General features: G+C 25.9%; 1 long non-coding RNA gene across 1 annotated transcript in view; it reads left to right on the top strand.

The window, feature by feature from the left end:
• The first annotated feature begins 822 nt into the window (after window positions 1-822).
• Window positions 823-17,251, top strand: part of LOC107437847 (uncharacterized) — a 339,730-nt gene continuing 323,301 nt past the window's right edge. Inside the window, exon 1 of the long non-coding RNA XR_015429297.1 lies at window positions 823-948. This is a non-coding gene — a long non-coding RNA (uncharacterized LOC107437847). The remainder of the gene's footprint in view (window positions 949-17,251) is intronic.

Below are 17,251 nucleotides of genomic sequence, written 5' to 3'. Positions count from 1 at the left end.
TGCTATGTATTAATTTAATTAGTAATAATATACTATATAATAATCTAATTTATTTTAAACTGAATGCTCTTCATAATTTTTTATACAAAGCATAATTTTAACAGATATGTTATAAGTTAATAAGATAAAAGTGGAATAATTTTATTTTCGCCTTGTCTAAATAACTACGAAAACTATAAAGTTTTTATTGGACGCTTTAATTTCATTTATTAAAAAATAAAACTAGGAAGTGTTATTGAAGAGGTATAAAAAATTTTCTATTTTCAAAGAAAAACATGCACACCAATTGCTTCAATAAATTATTCACCCTAGCAAATTTAACGAGACGCAGGTGGTAGGCGAGAAGGAAAGGTATATTTTAATACCATGCATTCGTGAAAGAAGCGCCATCTCTTGCCATTTTTAGAAACTTTCAAAGTAAAAGTTAAGTAATATAATTGTTTTTCTTAATATGACAAAAATCATAATCGAACTTTTCGTAAGATTTTCACAAGCGTTAGCCTATTTTAGTGTATTTTTAAGTTGCAGTCTCCTTTTTTTTTATTTTTTCGATTTTGAAGTATACTTTTAAAAGTTAGTAAATTAAAATAATTAGATAAAACAAATGAATTTTGATGTTTTTAATTTTTGACATCGAATGTATAATCATAAAATAAATTATTAAATAATAAATTTTTAGAAGTAAAAACAAGCGGTTTTAAAATATTTTTAAAAATAATATGCCATTTTTTCGTCATATTGATTTGTATTGATTTTTTTTTGCCTCCTCCGTTTTTATGCGCAGAATGTAAATTTTGAAGAATAGGCCTAGTAAAAAAATATTGTCGCATTCCAATGACAAAATGCTTACATTGTTTATAAACGCCTTCAAGTATCAAATAAGCTTTCTGTATGCCTACAAGCTGTTATTGTTTCAAAAACGACTTAAACTTCTACTCATCATGAGCGGTAAGTCTTCATTATCTTGAGATTCTCGTCTGCGCAAGCAAACGATTTCGTTTTAGAATTAATTGACGCTGAGAGGCAAATTTATGCGATTCGCTGGAATTTCGAAGATTTTAGTGTAGTATAATTTTTCTTTTGTAGGAAATAATTTTACACTCGCTTAGGTAAGACTTTGGAGGGAAGTGAAAGAGGGGGGATGAAAAAAAGGAAGCTTTCAGGAGTTGATTAGATGCCTAATGATGGCATCACATGCTAAGCGATTCTGTCGAATGAGGCTTAAAAAATTGCATTCTACGCAGATCTTGTGACGTAGCAGAAAAGAAGTGAAGTAATTGGGCTGACGTAGGAGAGAAAAAGAGAGACACTCGGCTTTCGCTTAACGAGGCTTGGCTCCATAATAATGAGAAACATATTTTTTTTTAAATTTTTATTATTATTTTGGTGATGCTCTAAGAAAATATTTTTTTCTCGTTACTTCACGTTCCACCAATCATTGCGACTTTATCGATTTCTACCTCCAGGTCATATTTGTCAATTTGTCAAGGCACATGTGAATTACATGCCATTATTTTATGTCTCTTTAATGCGTGTTTAAAAATGTCAATTTTAACATTTAAGAGATTCTTAAAGACAGTATACGGCAATGCATGATTAAATCATATGAATGTATAAATTTGATTAAATCAACAATAAAACAATTGCATTAATTAAAATTTCCCCAATTATGAAATCAACTTTTTTACCTAAATTACCTTTTTTTACCTAATACGTTTAAAAATCTTATTATAATTTTCTTTTCATCATTGGTTTTTCGCGTTTTGTTCGCCCCCCCAAACATTTCAATTTGAACAGATTTAGAGAGCAGCCTTAATCATTCTTTTCCTTTTCTTTCTTTTTTTTCTTCTTCCTTTTTCTTTCCTTCTTTCTTTTTATTTACTTTTACTGAAGAGAAATACAGATTTATTCTTTATACTATTTAATATAAAATAAATTACTGCATAAAGATTTTAAAATAAAATTCACATCTAAAATGGATTTAAAAATAAATTTCGATCTATAAATATGGTTTTAGCTGCATCAGCGGCTTATTCACATAAAAACTATTAGTTTTCATGTAAACTACTAGTTTTAGTGAAGCTACTACGTACTAGTTTTCATGTAAATTACTAGTTTTAGTGAAACTACTACTAGTTTTAGTAAAACTAATAGGTGCACATTTTTAAGAGTTTGTTCTTATGTAATTGTAACACCTATCGGAGTATAATACAGAAGTTGATTTGGAGCCAAGAGAGTCAAATTCAAGAAGTTAAATTTATATTTGAATAATTGCAGCATTGATATTAGCCAAAGAAGAATATTAGTTCTACTCTAAAAAAAAAGTAGTATATTTTTTAACATTGCATCTAAATAAAACTATTTTCATAATATTGATGTTATAAGTACATCAAGAGCAGGAGTAATATGTAATCTAATATATCTTTATAAACTACATCGTTATCAAGAATATATCTGTGGAGGAAATAATTAAAAATAATACCGTAATGTTAAAAGCATTCGTAGACTAACTTGTAACCAAAGAATTCGTTTTAATTTAGCATTTTCTCAAGGAAGCATCTGATTAACACTGATGATAATTATAGAAATGGTAATATAATGGAAATATGTCTCCGAGACTATTTTTTAAGACTATTTTTTTTATTTCTTTTAATAAACATAAAAGAAATATCTATAATTGTAACTTCTTTTCAATGAGATTTACAACATTAAGTGATAAATTGTATAAAATTAGTGTTTCAAATTGAAATTATTAGAAAATTTTGAATTGCTAATTTTTCTTCTTATTTTTCCACAGATTTTTCTTTTAATGTGTTTGTCTTAAAGTTTCTATTTACAGCACAATTTTCTTCCGAATAACACATAGGTTGGGGTTAGTTAAACAGGAAAAAACACATTTTGAATAGGGAAAAATTTGTAATGCCCTAAAGAGTAATACTTCAAAATATTTTGACAATCAAAAATTTTGATGATAATTTGAGTCAGAATGATTCAATACTTTTAAAATCCAGAATCTTTCTGACGCTACTTATCACTGAATTATTTTCAAATTATTCTCAATTCCCTATAAGTATAATTCAAGTTGATGTGCATTACAATTATGATTGTACGTCAATGTTTATACTTTGTGTATTTCGTTTTACACACATTTTTAGAATGTTTTTTCTCAGACTTAACAGCCATGTGTTAAATAATACACATCTGGGAACAAAAACTAATATCGATTTCCAAAGCTATCCTAAAGTCCTAAAAGGACATGAATCTCACATTAATTTCTTATAGTTCTAATAATTAATTTAAATATTAAATATACATATATTTAATCTTTTTGGAAGTCATTAAGTCATTTCTTTCCTACATTGGTGGCAAATTAACACTGCCTTATGATTGAGTAAAATCCTTTTTGAATTTAATTCCTTTTTTTTTTTTTCAAAATTGATTAATTTTGGCAAAGTACTTGCCCTTTTCTCCGATAAAGGAAATTATTACTTTCCCGCTGAAAAAGCAAATCGCAACTCCTTATTGTTATCTAAGAGTTTTTTAATATAATATTTTTCTAAATAATTATCTTAGAAATTTGCAAAGCAATTTAATGTCTCTCTTAAACTTTGCTTATTTTCCTCTCCTGTTTGCTAAATTAAGCAAATCAGGTGCTTCATTAGGTGCTTTCGTAATGTTCAAACAACCTCTTAATAAAGTTATATTAAGAAATAATTGAAGTTTGCATTAAAAGTAATTTAGAATAATTTGAACATTTTTTTTCAAAATTTTATCATAAGTTTTTATAAAAGTTTATTATTAGTTTTTATAAAATTTTATTATTATTTACCTAAACTAATAATGGAGATTTATTATACTGCAAAGTTTAATTGGATCTAAATTATTTTTTTTTAAATGAAAATAAATTAAGAAAATTCTATTTTCATAAAATAAACTATATTTGCGCTTCAAAAATATTATTTTAACACTCTAATAATAAGAGACTACAAATAATCAAATATTAGATGATTAGTTTAGCAGGTTGTTATAGTTATTAGATAAGTAATTATATTAATTTATTAGGTTTTAGAAAAGGTTTCTACAAAGGGTCTGAGGATAGTTTTCTAAACTGTATAATCTATAACTGGAATTAACTTAAAACGTATTTACTAAAGGTTTTTTAATTTTTTTAAATCAAAAATCGAAAATAAAGAAAATTGAAATAAAAAAGAATTGAAGGCTTACTTTGAGAAAAACATCTCTGATAACAACTTGGGTAAAATTGGACTGTATGCACTGTATGGTAGTGATATTTCTGATTAAAAAAAACTGTAATTCTGGTTAATAAAATCAAAATATACGGAATTTAAACCATTCTTTTGGTTATGATTCAACGGAAATTCTGGTTTTAAAAATTATAGTTCTAATTACCACATATTTAGTAAGAATAAAAACTGAAAAGAAAACTTAACCGAATAAGTGATTTTTATGCCAGGTTTTAAGGTATACATAAATTTTTTACTCATTGTATGTTTATAATGCGTCTTTCACAGCTCATAATTATGTTCAGAAAAAATACCATTTTTAGCTAATAATATTATTTCGCATAAATGCCCTGCACAGTTGAAATTTTTGTATAATTTTAAATAGTATAATAGGTTTAAATTCACTGCAACCTTGATATAATATTAAATCAAAGCTTATTATCTCATTTCGTAAACTTAACTGCACGATATTATGATTAAAATTCAACCTAAATATTACTTCATTTAACACCCTTGCAGTAAATTTTCCGGTATTACAGTTCAAGATACTGATATTATGGATCAACTTTGAGCCGAATTTTTTTCAGGGTGCGCGATGAGTATCAGAGATTTAATCTCGAAAGTGGTAACATTTTGAAGTTAAAGGCATTTTTATTAATTTAAGAAAATCTTAAGTTCTCTATTAATCTTAAGTATCTATTGTTTTAAAATTTTATTCCTGCATTTTTGAAAAATGTTAAAATAAAATGTGTAATATTAGTTCTAAAAAGCTGCTAAGTTATATACACTTTTGTGCACATGTTTAATTCATGATAAATATTAACTGAAAGTAATAATTGATTTAGTATTAACTTAATCCATTGTATTAAAATTTTAACCCTACATTTTTTTAAATATGTTAAAATGAAATGAGTAGTACTAGTAATAATAATTTGGCAGCGATTAACAATATTTTTTTTACTCAAGTTTTAAAATATCCTTAAAAATAGAATGATTCATTACAGTGATTATTACTGCTTTTAATAACTTAATGGTTAATAATTTTCCTAGAAGTGTAGAAGTTAAAGATAGTGCATGTGATTATAAATATTGGTATTAATAATTTTTAACATATTTCTTATTTAGTGATTAATAAATATTGAATATTATTAACATGCTGAAATTATCCTTAATAAGTTTTTTCGTAATTCATTGAATATTTTTATTTTTAAAAATCAGGGATAAATAATATTCACAATAGTGCTTCCATTCAAATAATTATTACAATTTAGTAGTTTATTAACAACTTTCTTAACTGAAAGGAACTTTAATTAGAGCTTTAGCAATATTGCAAACATTTAAAGAATTATACAATTTTCTAAAGGGCTCAAAATACTACACAGAAAAAAAAATTATGGTCAAAACTACCAGAATATCGTAAAATCTATGATCATATTATTATAAATCTATGATCATATTATTAATAAATGCGTGGTAATAAGGAGTATAATTTTGAATATCGAAATTATCAGTAAACGTTTACCATATGAGTGAAAGATTACTGAATGAATGTTTTAAGCTGCGTTTTGTTTATTTTAGTTTAAAGAATTAAATTAATTTCGTTTATTAAAATCACTATCTCTTACTATGTTTGCATTAATTTGTTGGCTTAATAAATCTGCATAACACAAAGCTACATAAATTAAAGGAACTATTGAGACTATTATTGCTATTAAAAGATTGGTACCACAATGAGAAAAAAAGAATGGTCAAAGTTTTTGAAACATGGTAAAATGTACCGTTTGTTTGGTTCTATTTGAGCACCAAAAAACTCGGTAATTTTTGACGAAGCGCTTTGGCAATGGTTTTAGTAAAACTAACAATAAAATATGGTTTTATAATAAGTAATAAAATAAGATAATTTTATCATGATACCTTAGAGTGTGGCTTAAAAATCCCCTATTTGATTAAAGTTGAGTTTCAGTTTTGTATTTCTTTATAAATGTGAGGTAATAAAAGTATAATTTTAAAAACCGGAATTATCCGGGATCGTTATGAGAGAAAAATTACCGAATCAATTTTTTAAATACCGTACATTTTGGTCTAAAGAATTAAATTAATTTCATCTATTAAAATCACTATCTCTTACTAAATTTCCACTAATTTGTTGGTTTAATAAATATGCGTAACACAAAACTAAACAGATTAAAGGAACTGTTGAGACGAATATAGGAATTGCTATTTTCGAGATTGGTACTACACTGAGAAAAAAAGAATGGTCAACGTGGTAAAATTTACCGTTTGCTTGGCTCTATGGGAAGAATAAAAAGCTCGGTAATTTTTGTTTAAGCTCATTGGTGATGATTTTGGAAAAATATGTGATAAAATTTGGTAAATGTTGTAAAATTAGGTAAAATTTGATCATTTTATTATGGTTTCGTAAACCATGGTACATATGAGAGGTTTAATTACAGTATATTTCGGTTTCATTAACTGGAACTGTGGGTTTTTATCTAATATTTTTTCCCGCATGGTTTAATTACTGTATATTTTACTATAAAAAAACTAGAAGTATGCGTTTTTTTACCATAAATGCCATTGCATACAGTACGGTCATTTTACCAGAATGTATTTCTCCGTGTTATCCGTAAAGCATTATACAGATAAATAGTTCATAAAAGAAAATAACTGTTATTTTGCTCTGTTGCTTTTGGTCATCTATGATTAAATTTAATAAGTTGATATGAATTAAAATAGTGTTGCATAAATCAAACTGGTTTATTAGTTTATTTAATTCATTTAGATCATTTAATTGGTTTAGTTTATTTAGTTTATTTAATTGGCTATTTATTTTGGCTATTATATTAGATTATTTAATTGGCTATTCCTAGTGTTTGAATTTTACATTTTAGGTTCGGAAAATGTCTTCCTGTAAAAGAAAGTAAATTAAATCGAATTTTCAAGATATAAGAAGGGAGTAAAAATAAACGTAAACCCAGTATGTATTTTTATGTCATATCCTAATGACTAGAAATTCTTAGGGAAAAAAGTTATTATATTCTAAAAATAATGGTGTTTCAAAACAAATTGCTCTGTCATATTTTTGTTTCAAAATAAATTAGAGGAACTAAAAGCGCAAGCAATTTAATCATGCATTTTAAAGAACATTTCTTAAAAACTCGATTATTTAGCGAGTAAGTGATTGCAGTGTGGTAAATTTTGAAAAGGTAATTTGTTTTCGAGGGTGGGGAGGTAATAAGAATCTACTCGAGTAGATACTTGTGTTTCCTTCGCTTCCTCCTCTTTGTTTAGTTCTTAAAGACTACAAAAATTATGTTTGAGCAGAAGTTAAAAATAATCATTATAAACCTTCAGCTAATTGCTTTTTTTTGTATATTGAAAAATGTTGGGAAATATAGATCTTGCATTTTCCAGAAGAAAAATAATAAAATTATGTTTTAAATTTCAGGCAATTTAAAAATTTTTGCTTCAAAATAGTTTGCAATTTTGAAGTGTTATTGCATGGTTTAGTTGATTGTAGGAATAGTGCACGGAGAAAAGAATTAAAATTACCTTACTACTGTATGGTAATGACGTAATGACATTTTCGGTTGGAAAAAAGCCATAATTCTGGCTAATATTGCTTTAAAATAAACAATAGACCACGACTGTAAAACAAGGAATAAAAAGAGGAGTTGAACAAGGTTATAAGGAATTCATGATTGGTTAATAAAACCGAAGTATACGGTTTTTAAACCATTCATTTGGTAATTTTAACGTTCATATGGTAACTTTTTACCGGACATTCTGGTTTTCAAAATTTCTTTAGTTTATTATTATATTATTAACTATTATTCAGATATTAACTATTATTTAGATATTAACTATTATTTAGTTATTAACTATTATGTAGTTATTAACTATTTTCAACAGCTCTTATAGCCACATATTTAGTAGAACTGAAAATGCTTAACAGAAAAGTTAATTTAACTGAATAAAGGATTTTACGCCATACTCTAAGGTATCATGAAAAAATTCCCCAATTATACCAAATTGACCAAAATTTATTATGCATTATAAAACCATATTTCATTGTTAGTTTTACCAAAGTCCCTTCCACAACACTTCGGTAAAAATTACTAAGAGTTTGGTGCTCACATAGGTTAGAAACACGGTAAATTTGATATTATTCTGGTAGTTTTTACCATACTTTTTTTTTCCTCATTGTGTTGACAATATTTCTTGCGTTATATATTTAAGTTGGTAAGTGCAAACGTGTGACTACTTTTAATTGTTAATATGAAATACAACATCTAATATGCACAAATTTAATTAAAAAATTAATGTTTAATGTAATTAATGTATTAAAGTTTATTAATCATAAATTTATTCAATATTTTCGAACTATATTTGAGCTTATTTAAATGAGATTTAGTCAGCGTCTTAGTAAAATAACAAGATTTATTATGATTGATATTAATACATATTTCTAAATTCTTCACTTTTTCTTTTCTAAAATCAATTTAATAAGTTAGTTTTTACTGAAAAAACAAACATCTTTTGATTTCGGTTAAGCACTACTACTGTATTTGCATGAACATTTTTTTATTTAGAATAGTTGAAAATGTTAATTCGCTTTTTAATTAAAGTTACTGTTTGCAATTCTTACACAAGGAAAATAATAAATTATCCGGCATGGCTCTTCCATGCTTTTTCTTAACAGGAAAGATGGTTGACAACCCTATTATAATTAACAAAAGTTGATGCTGTCTAAAATTTGCTAAAAGTGGATGTTTACTAAATCAAAATTATAATAGGAAATGAAAAAGCTACACATATTTATTAACATTTAAAAATTTAATAAACCCGTTATTAGATGAATAAAAAATTAAAATCAAAAATTATTTTTTCTTTAAAAAAAGCAGGAATGATAAACTAATGATTAATTGGAATGAAAATATGCTCTTGATAGTTATTAATCCTTTAATAAAATTCTTACTAAATCAACGAAACGTAGAAGTGAAAAATTTTATTTATCGAAAGAGACCTTTATTAATTATAGCTTAAGAAACCAATTTTAATTAGAAAATAAAGCTTAGTTTTTGCATAATGGTTGTAATTCATGCAATATTCACCAAGTTTTCGTGATATTAATAAAAATTTGAAATTGCATTTTTACTAATCATAATTAAAAATGTAATTGCAATCAGATATCACAACATGCAATTAAAAATGTTATGGTTTTAATTCATACGCTATTCATTATGTTAGTGTTAAATTGGAATTGCGTGTTTATTAATCACAATGTAAAAGATTAATTACAATTAGAAATGAATTTATGAATAACGTTTTACATTAATAAGTTACGTTTACATTAATAAGCGTTTTAATTTTTACATTAAGCGTTTAATATTTACATTAATAAGCGTTTTACATTAATAACGTTTTACATTAAGATAATGCAGAATGCATATCATGTTTAAAAATAATTTTATAGTTGTAATTCAGATAATATTTTTAAATCAATACAAATCTAAATTACATATTTATTAACCCTTATGTAAAGGACAAATAGTTAAATGGACAAATCATAGTTTAAAGGACAAATAGTTGGTTAGAAATTAATCTATGAATAACTCTTACATAATAAGCATAATTATTTATTTAAATGCTATAATTGTTAGTGATATGATATTCATCAAGTGATTATTAAATCAATAAAAGTTTAAAATGCATATTTATTAACCCTAATTTAAAATATTGATTAAAAATAGGAATTAAGTTATGAATAAATTCTAACTATTCAGCATAATGCGCATATTATGTAAAAATGTTATTTTGCAATCGATAGGAAATTCAAATTTACTCATTACTTTCAATGAAATAGGAATTTTACTTCGGAGAAAAGTAGGTAAGAAATAAATTTATTGGTAATGCTCGTTGAAGCACCAGAAGGTGTATATGATTTAAATTTTTTCAAAAGAAATACAATACATATCTTTCCTTAGAAATAATTGTATGGTTTTAAATCTTACAATATTTTCCAAATGGAAATTAAGCTATGAATAACACTTATTATAAGAAATTAAGCTATGAACAAGTCTTGAATAAGCATAATTCTTTATTTTAAATGCTAGGGTTAAAAATGGTATGATATTCATCAAGAGATTCTTAAATCAACAAAAAGTATAAAATGGATATTTATTAATTCTAATTTAAAATATAAACTAAAATTAGATATTAAGTACTGAATAACTCTTTATTAATAAGTATAATACACATAGTATTTAAAAATGATGTTGCGTATTAAATCGATTGAGAATTTAAATTTGCTTAGTCCTTTCAATAAAAGGGGATTTTACTTTGCAGAAAAACAGATAACAAATAAATGGTTACGGTGGTTCAAACTCTCGTAAACGTGCGTGATGTAATTGGTCATATAATAAGCATAATAAGCATATGTAATAAGCATATCTTATTTAAAAATAATTTTATTATTCTAAAATTGATGCAATATTTTCACGTTAATGTTAAATCAATAAAAAGCTGAAACTACATATTTACTAATCCTAATTTAAAAGATAAGTAATTATGAGAAATTAATCTATGAATGGTTCTTACATAATAAACATAATTGTTTATTTAAATGCTAGGGTTGTCATTAAAATAATAAAATTAAGGCAACTTCGCAATCAGAAATTTTTCGTAATATAGCATTTTTTTTATACACTGTATGGTGAATTTATTATATTTTGCAAAACAATAGAACGTAAATGTTACCTCTTAAGCTCAAAATAGCTCATTAGTATGCATATTTCCTATCTAATCTGCAGATTAAATAATTAGCTCCATTAAGATGCGGAATCAAGTTTTTCCAACTTTTACCTAGATATAGATGCTCATTAACAGCTGTCGTATAATTTAAGTTACAAAGTTTAAGCATAATTCGAATTCAGCAAAGATTAAGCATTGTTTTTCTCATTCTATCAACTAATTTGTTGATTGTTTTGACATGATTCATAAGTGATTATTAAATCATCAAGGGATCAAAAGAAATCAATCAACATGTGATTATTAAATCAATCAAAAAGTGATTGTTAAATCAAGTCTATCATTTATCGAACGATTATTAAATCCATCATTCATCTCGTGATTATTAAATCAATCTTTCATCTCGTGATTATTAAATCAATACAATAAAAATGCACAGTTACTAATACTAATTTGAAAGATAAATTAAAATTAGAAATTAATTCATGAATAAGTCTTAACTATTAAAAAGTAGTATTTAAAAATAACATTTTTAAATGCTATTTGTAAAATACATATAGCATTTAAAAATTAAATCGATAAGAAAGTTGAATTTGCACATTACTTTCAATAAAAAGGGGGATTCTACTTTGGAGAAAAGTAGATACGAAATAAATTTCTTGGTTGTGGTGGTACAAGACGCGCGTGCCAAAGTTGTTCTACTTTCTCCTTTTCCCTCTTTCTCCACGTGTTTCCTGAGGTTATTGACCATAAACTTGGAAAAAAATTGAGAAGAGGAGATCTTTCAAACATCTGTAGAATCACTACTCTCACTTTCACCACAAAGGAAAAACGAGGTCACGGTAACGGATAGAAAAAAAATAGACCGGATTGCTCTATATTGGACATTTTTCTATGGTTTTTTTTATCCCCTCCGTTTAAAAAAAATCGGAGTTTAACTGTTGCGGGAGAGTTATTTTTTCACATTTGCTTCACAGCTTAAGTTGCATTTACAAATACACCGTAAAAAAATTTCTGTTAAAAAATACAATAATTCTATAGCTAAGGAAAATGTTTGCTTTCTATAACAACAGAAATTTACTGTTAAACTTCGTCGTGATCTTACTTGATTAAAAGTTTCATGTGCATGTATAAAATAACAGTCGACATATTTCAAGCACTCAAAAACCGACACCCATTTTCAAGACTTGGCAGATTGTTATTTCCGATTTGTATATTTTTGAATCGAATGAAGTTCTCAATCAAATAATATCTTACCGCTTCAGTTTCTTGGGATTATTTATTTAGTACATCGTAATATGTCATAAGAGGCATTTTTTCTGCTAACAAATTAAATATGTAACCATTGATACAAATTGTATCAGTTGAATACAGTTTTTTTTTCAGTTTTTATTATGAAAACTTTGGTATAAAAGTGGCAACAAATGATTTGATACATTGAAACAGATGCCTATAGGGTGGACAAGGAATCAGCCTCATATCAGGAAGGTCCTGGATTCGGATCCCGCTTTGGTTCGTCTGAGCTTAACGTCGGAAAAAAAATTCGATGACGATTCTTTCAAACGCTATGGTTTTCGATGTTTAAAAAATTGCACAGCATCACACAAAAAATTGAATAACTACAAAGCTTATTTCAAATTTTAAAAATCTAGTTCAGTACTCAAACCAGAGGGTATACAGTTACCTTTACGCCGAATTTCTCTTCTGCACTCTGACCAACAGAAAATGTCTGGTGCTTACAGATATTCTCTGTGATGTTTTATTACAGGAAATTTCGGTCAATCTGTATTTTCCCCTGCATGCGGATAATTTCCAGCAATTTTGTTGCCAGAAATTTTCGGTAATATAGCATTTATTTTACAGTGCATGATGGATTAATATGGATTAATTATATTTCTAAAAACAATGAAATCCGCTCTTATTTTTCTTATCTTAATCTAACACATTGATTGCTTTTATTTGATTCGTCAGTTATTGTAAAATAAATAAATGACATCACGTTAATTTTCTTAATTGCAATGGTGTTCTATACGTACGATTTGGTTTTAAAAATGTTTCTTGATTGTTTCTGACAATTTTTTAGCTGATTGTTCACGGAGAAAAAAAAATCTGCTAAAACTACAGTATTGTATGGTAATGACTTGTTAATGAAACCAAAATATACCATATTTAAACCAGTCATTTAGTAATTTCTCCATTCATATGGTTCTGGAATTCTGGTTTTTCAAGATTATAGTTCTTATTACCTTATATTTCGTAAAAATCTCAAAACTGAAAAGCAAATTTTACCGAATAAGGGATTTTTGCACCATGTTTGAATGCATTATCATAAAAGTACCAATCTTTATCACCTATTATAAAACCATATTTTATTGTTAATTATGCCAAAATTATTACCATGGCGCTTAGGTAAAAACTACCGATCCTTTTTGGGTTTTCTGTGGAGCCAAAACACGATAAATCCGACCATATTCTGGTTATTTTCACCATACTTTTTTTCTCTATTTGATTTTAATAATTTCTTTTTTTAAAAAGCGAAAAAGAAATAAGTTACATTTTAATTTAAACGTACTGAAACGTTGCTGCTATTCTGGCTAAGATCTTATTTTCACTTTAACGAGCGCTTAGTATATAATGTGCCAAATATGTAGTTAGTGATGGTAATTTGAGGTTTGAAACAATTTTTGGATCTTTAATGGATCACCCTATTTAATATGCACATTAGCTAGATAAATAGTAACTGATAATAAATATCTAGTTTGTTCTAATAATGGATAACTGATCGATAACAAATAACTGATTTTTAAACTTCAGCGGTAACATTCATGCCAGTAAAATGTGTGCATGAAATTTATGGAAGCATGAAGTAAAGATGATATATTATTTTTTATAATTTCAAAACGATTAAACATACGATTAAACATGCTTTTCATCTTTTTGATCGCAAAATCAATTTATTTTTAAAGTTATAATTTTTTAAAGATTTAAAATTTGGTAGGCATGACTTGATGTAGGAATTTCAAAGATACACTATAGAAATATGGAATTATTTTAATACACTATTTATTTCTGATAGCTTTTTTTGCACTTTTGAAATACGTATTTGCATTTTGCACTTTTAATTTCTTTTTATTTATGTATTTATTAGGATTTTTACGAGCATTATCCATTTGTACTCAAAAGGGTTAATCCTTCACCGCCATTGTCACTCGTGCAATATTCACGATTCTTAATTTTAAAACTCTAGATCCTAATATTTGGTAAAGTAATTTTATTTTACAATTTTTACTTAATGTGTGGACTTATTTGAGCTTTCAGTTCTTTCTTTTTTAATTTTGTACTTAATAGCACATTTTTTTAATTAAAAGCTTTCGATCATCTCAGCAAAGTTTCAAATTATAACAATGTTTTGGAAACAGAAAAGCAAGGTTATTTAAAGTTAACCCTCTGTAAGGATATTGTTTTTGTGTGTAGGCAAAACTCTTTTTTTTCTTGAAATTTAAATTCATACACAGCTCAGATCGTGACAGATAAATAAGCTCGTGGTTTCTAAGAAAGCCGCAAAAGCATTGTTGAAATAAAATCTAAAATGTTTTGAAATATTAAATGTCTTTGATTAAGGCAGCATTCTTTTAAATATAAATAGAGAATTTAAACTTAAGTTAGTATAAATTAGAATTAAGTGAAAAATATATTGTTGTTCTAAAAACTCTCTAAGTATAATTGTAAAGACTGCATATCACTCAAATATGACTCATTTTTTCAACAGAGCAACTAATCTATTTATTTAATAATTGAGTAAGGATGATAAAATTTAGAAATTGCTGATTAGTTTCACACGTAAAACTAAGACATTTTAGTAAATTAATTGGTAAATTTGCAGAATATTTAAGCTGATGATCTTTTAAGAAACATATAAATTCAAAAATAAATAAATTCTTTAATTAAAATTTATTTGTGAGCATTTTTATTACAATACATTTTTTCACAATATTACAATGTGCTTAATGTAGTTGTTTTGATTTCATAATTTTCATTTCGATACGTAATTCACGAATTAATGTCACATTATAATACCTGCTACAAAAATAATTTCATATAATTTTTTAAATGGACATTCTCTGGCGTTTTGGAAATAAATATTCTGATCAATATTATTTTTTTTTTGAAATACTGAAAAAAATTTTCATGACAAGTATGTTAGTTTTATAAAATTATTTCTTTATCTAGAATTACGCAATTACAGCTCAAAATTTAGCATTCTTATTAAATTTAAAGATAAAAGAAAAACATTCAACAAATTATTTGCAAAACCTGCTTAATAGCAAAATTGTATAATAATATAATGCTTGAATGATGTAATAATTTCATAATTAAAATGTTTAAAAAAATTAACGCATTAAAGAAAATTCACTGTTGGTTACATACACTCAGAAGTATGAATCCCAGGTTGATCCACACGGAGAAATTAATTGTGATAAAATTACCGTACTTAATGGCAATGACATTTCTGGTAAAATAAATAAAGCCTAATTCTGGTTAATGGAACCAAAATATACGGTTAATTAAACATTTTCATTCGGAAATTGTTTCATTCAAATCGTAACAGTTTGTCGGAAATTTTGATTTTCGAAATTTTAGTTTATATCACCACACATTTAATAAAACTTAAAATTTTGAACAGTTGATTTAACATAATAATTTTTGTATGCCATGCTCTACGGTTTCATCATAGAATTACCAAATTCTCCCATTTTGCCAACCTATATTATACATTATAAAATCTCACTTTATTGTTAATTTTATCTAAATCATTACCAAAGCACTTTGGAAAAAAATAACCGAGCTTTTTCATGTTCCCATAGAGCCAACAACTCGGTTAATTTTACCATATTTTGGTAGTATTAACCATACTTTTCTCTCAGTGCATATTATAAGTATCTTGAACCAAAATACCACTTAATTTTGTTCAATAGAACCATATTTCCATGCAAGTTGAAACATAGTTTTGTGTATTTATGCACAAGAACGAAATAATATGCTATGATGATATAATTATGAATTTGAAGCAAATTCACGAAACTGTTTCAACTTGCACAGGAAATTAGGTTTCAACAGTATCCAAAATGTCTGCATTTTTTGAGATAATGATGTGTTTTAAACTAGAATATTGTAGAAACCATTTACAACTTTCTTATATGACTCATTTAAAACCTTTTAACGTACTTGGTAAACTAGTCTATCCGATATTATAGTTCAGTTCAAATGTCTTAACTTAACAATTTTAAGGTTGTGTCAAATTCGAACGATATTATGATTGAAAGTTAAACCAAATTTCTGTGAGTCTAAAAGTGTATATAAAAATAACTATATAAGATGATAAGCCTAAAGAAAATTTGTTGTTTTTTTAGTTAAGAAATTTTAATATTTAAAAGGAGACAACTGAAAGAACTGCATAAAGAAACGTTATACATCATCGATTGTATGCAAAAAATAAAAGTCTAATCAGCTAGTTAATTGTTTGTAGATTAAAAGAAACATCTGTAAATAAAATAATGCAAAGTACGTGCAAATATTAAAACGATGTGCGAAAACATAATATTTTTAAACTATTCCAATAGTAAAATTATTTGAAAAGTTTCAAATTTTAATATTACTTGTCTTTTTTATTTTTTAAGAGTGTTCAAATTTTTAATTTTTCTTTTATAATAAACTCCTACTGGAAAATAATATAAATAATCAATTAAAATATTCTGAACACTGTAAATCCCAGAAAAATCTCAGATCAAATTACAGTAAAAAGAACTTCCTTGCAGTATCCGTAAAATTTATTTTCCATAAGGATGCATTTTTACTGTGAAATTTTGTACCATAATTTTTACAGTAATATTTATTTACTTACAGTGATTTCGTAATTTTACAGTAACTATTATTATAAAAATTACTGTATATCTGTTTAAGTTAAAAAGTACTGGCACCCTGTGTGCAGGCACTTGTTTCTGAAATTTGATCCGGAATTATTTACAGTGTATTTGCTTATTTATACCTGTTAAGTCAGAAGAGTTTTAATGCTTTAACTAAACTATATGCCTTAATGAAACTAAAAATACATATAAATAATAATCAAGAGTTACGATAAAATGGCATTTTCATACATGTTTAGTTCGATAATTAATAACAATTCATAATTGGATAGATGCAAAATTTTACCTAAACACTGTAAAGATTTGCTGCATTTTCCATAACACAATTTTATA

This window comes from Parasteatoda tepidariorum, chromosome 9 (assembly GCF_982258835.1).
Source record: "Parasteatoda tepidariorum strain Cologne lab strain chromosome 9, Ptep-v5.0, whole genome shotgun sequence".
In the NCBI taxonomy this organism is placed as follows: domain Eukaryota; kingdom Metazoa; phylum Arthropoda; class Arachnida; order Araneae; family Theridiidae; genus Parasteatoda; species Parasteatoda tepidariorum.
The sequence above is the reverse complement of the archived record's forward strand: the minus strand, read 5'-3'. Positions and strand labels throughout refer to the sequence as shown.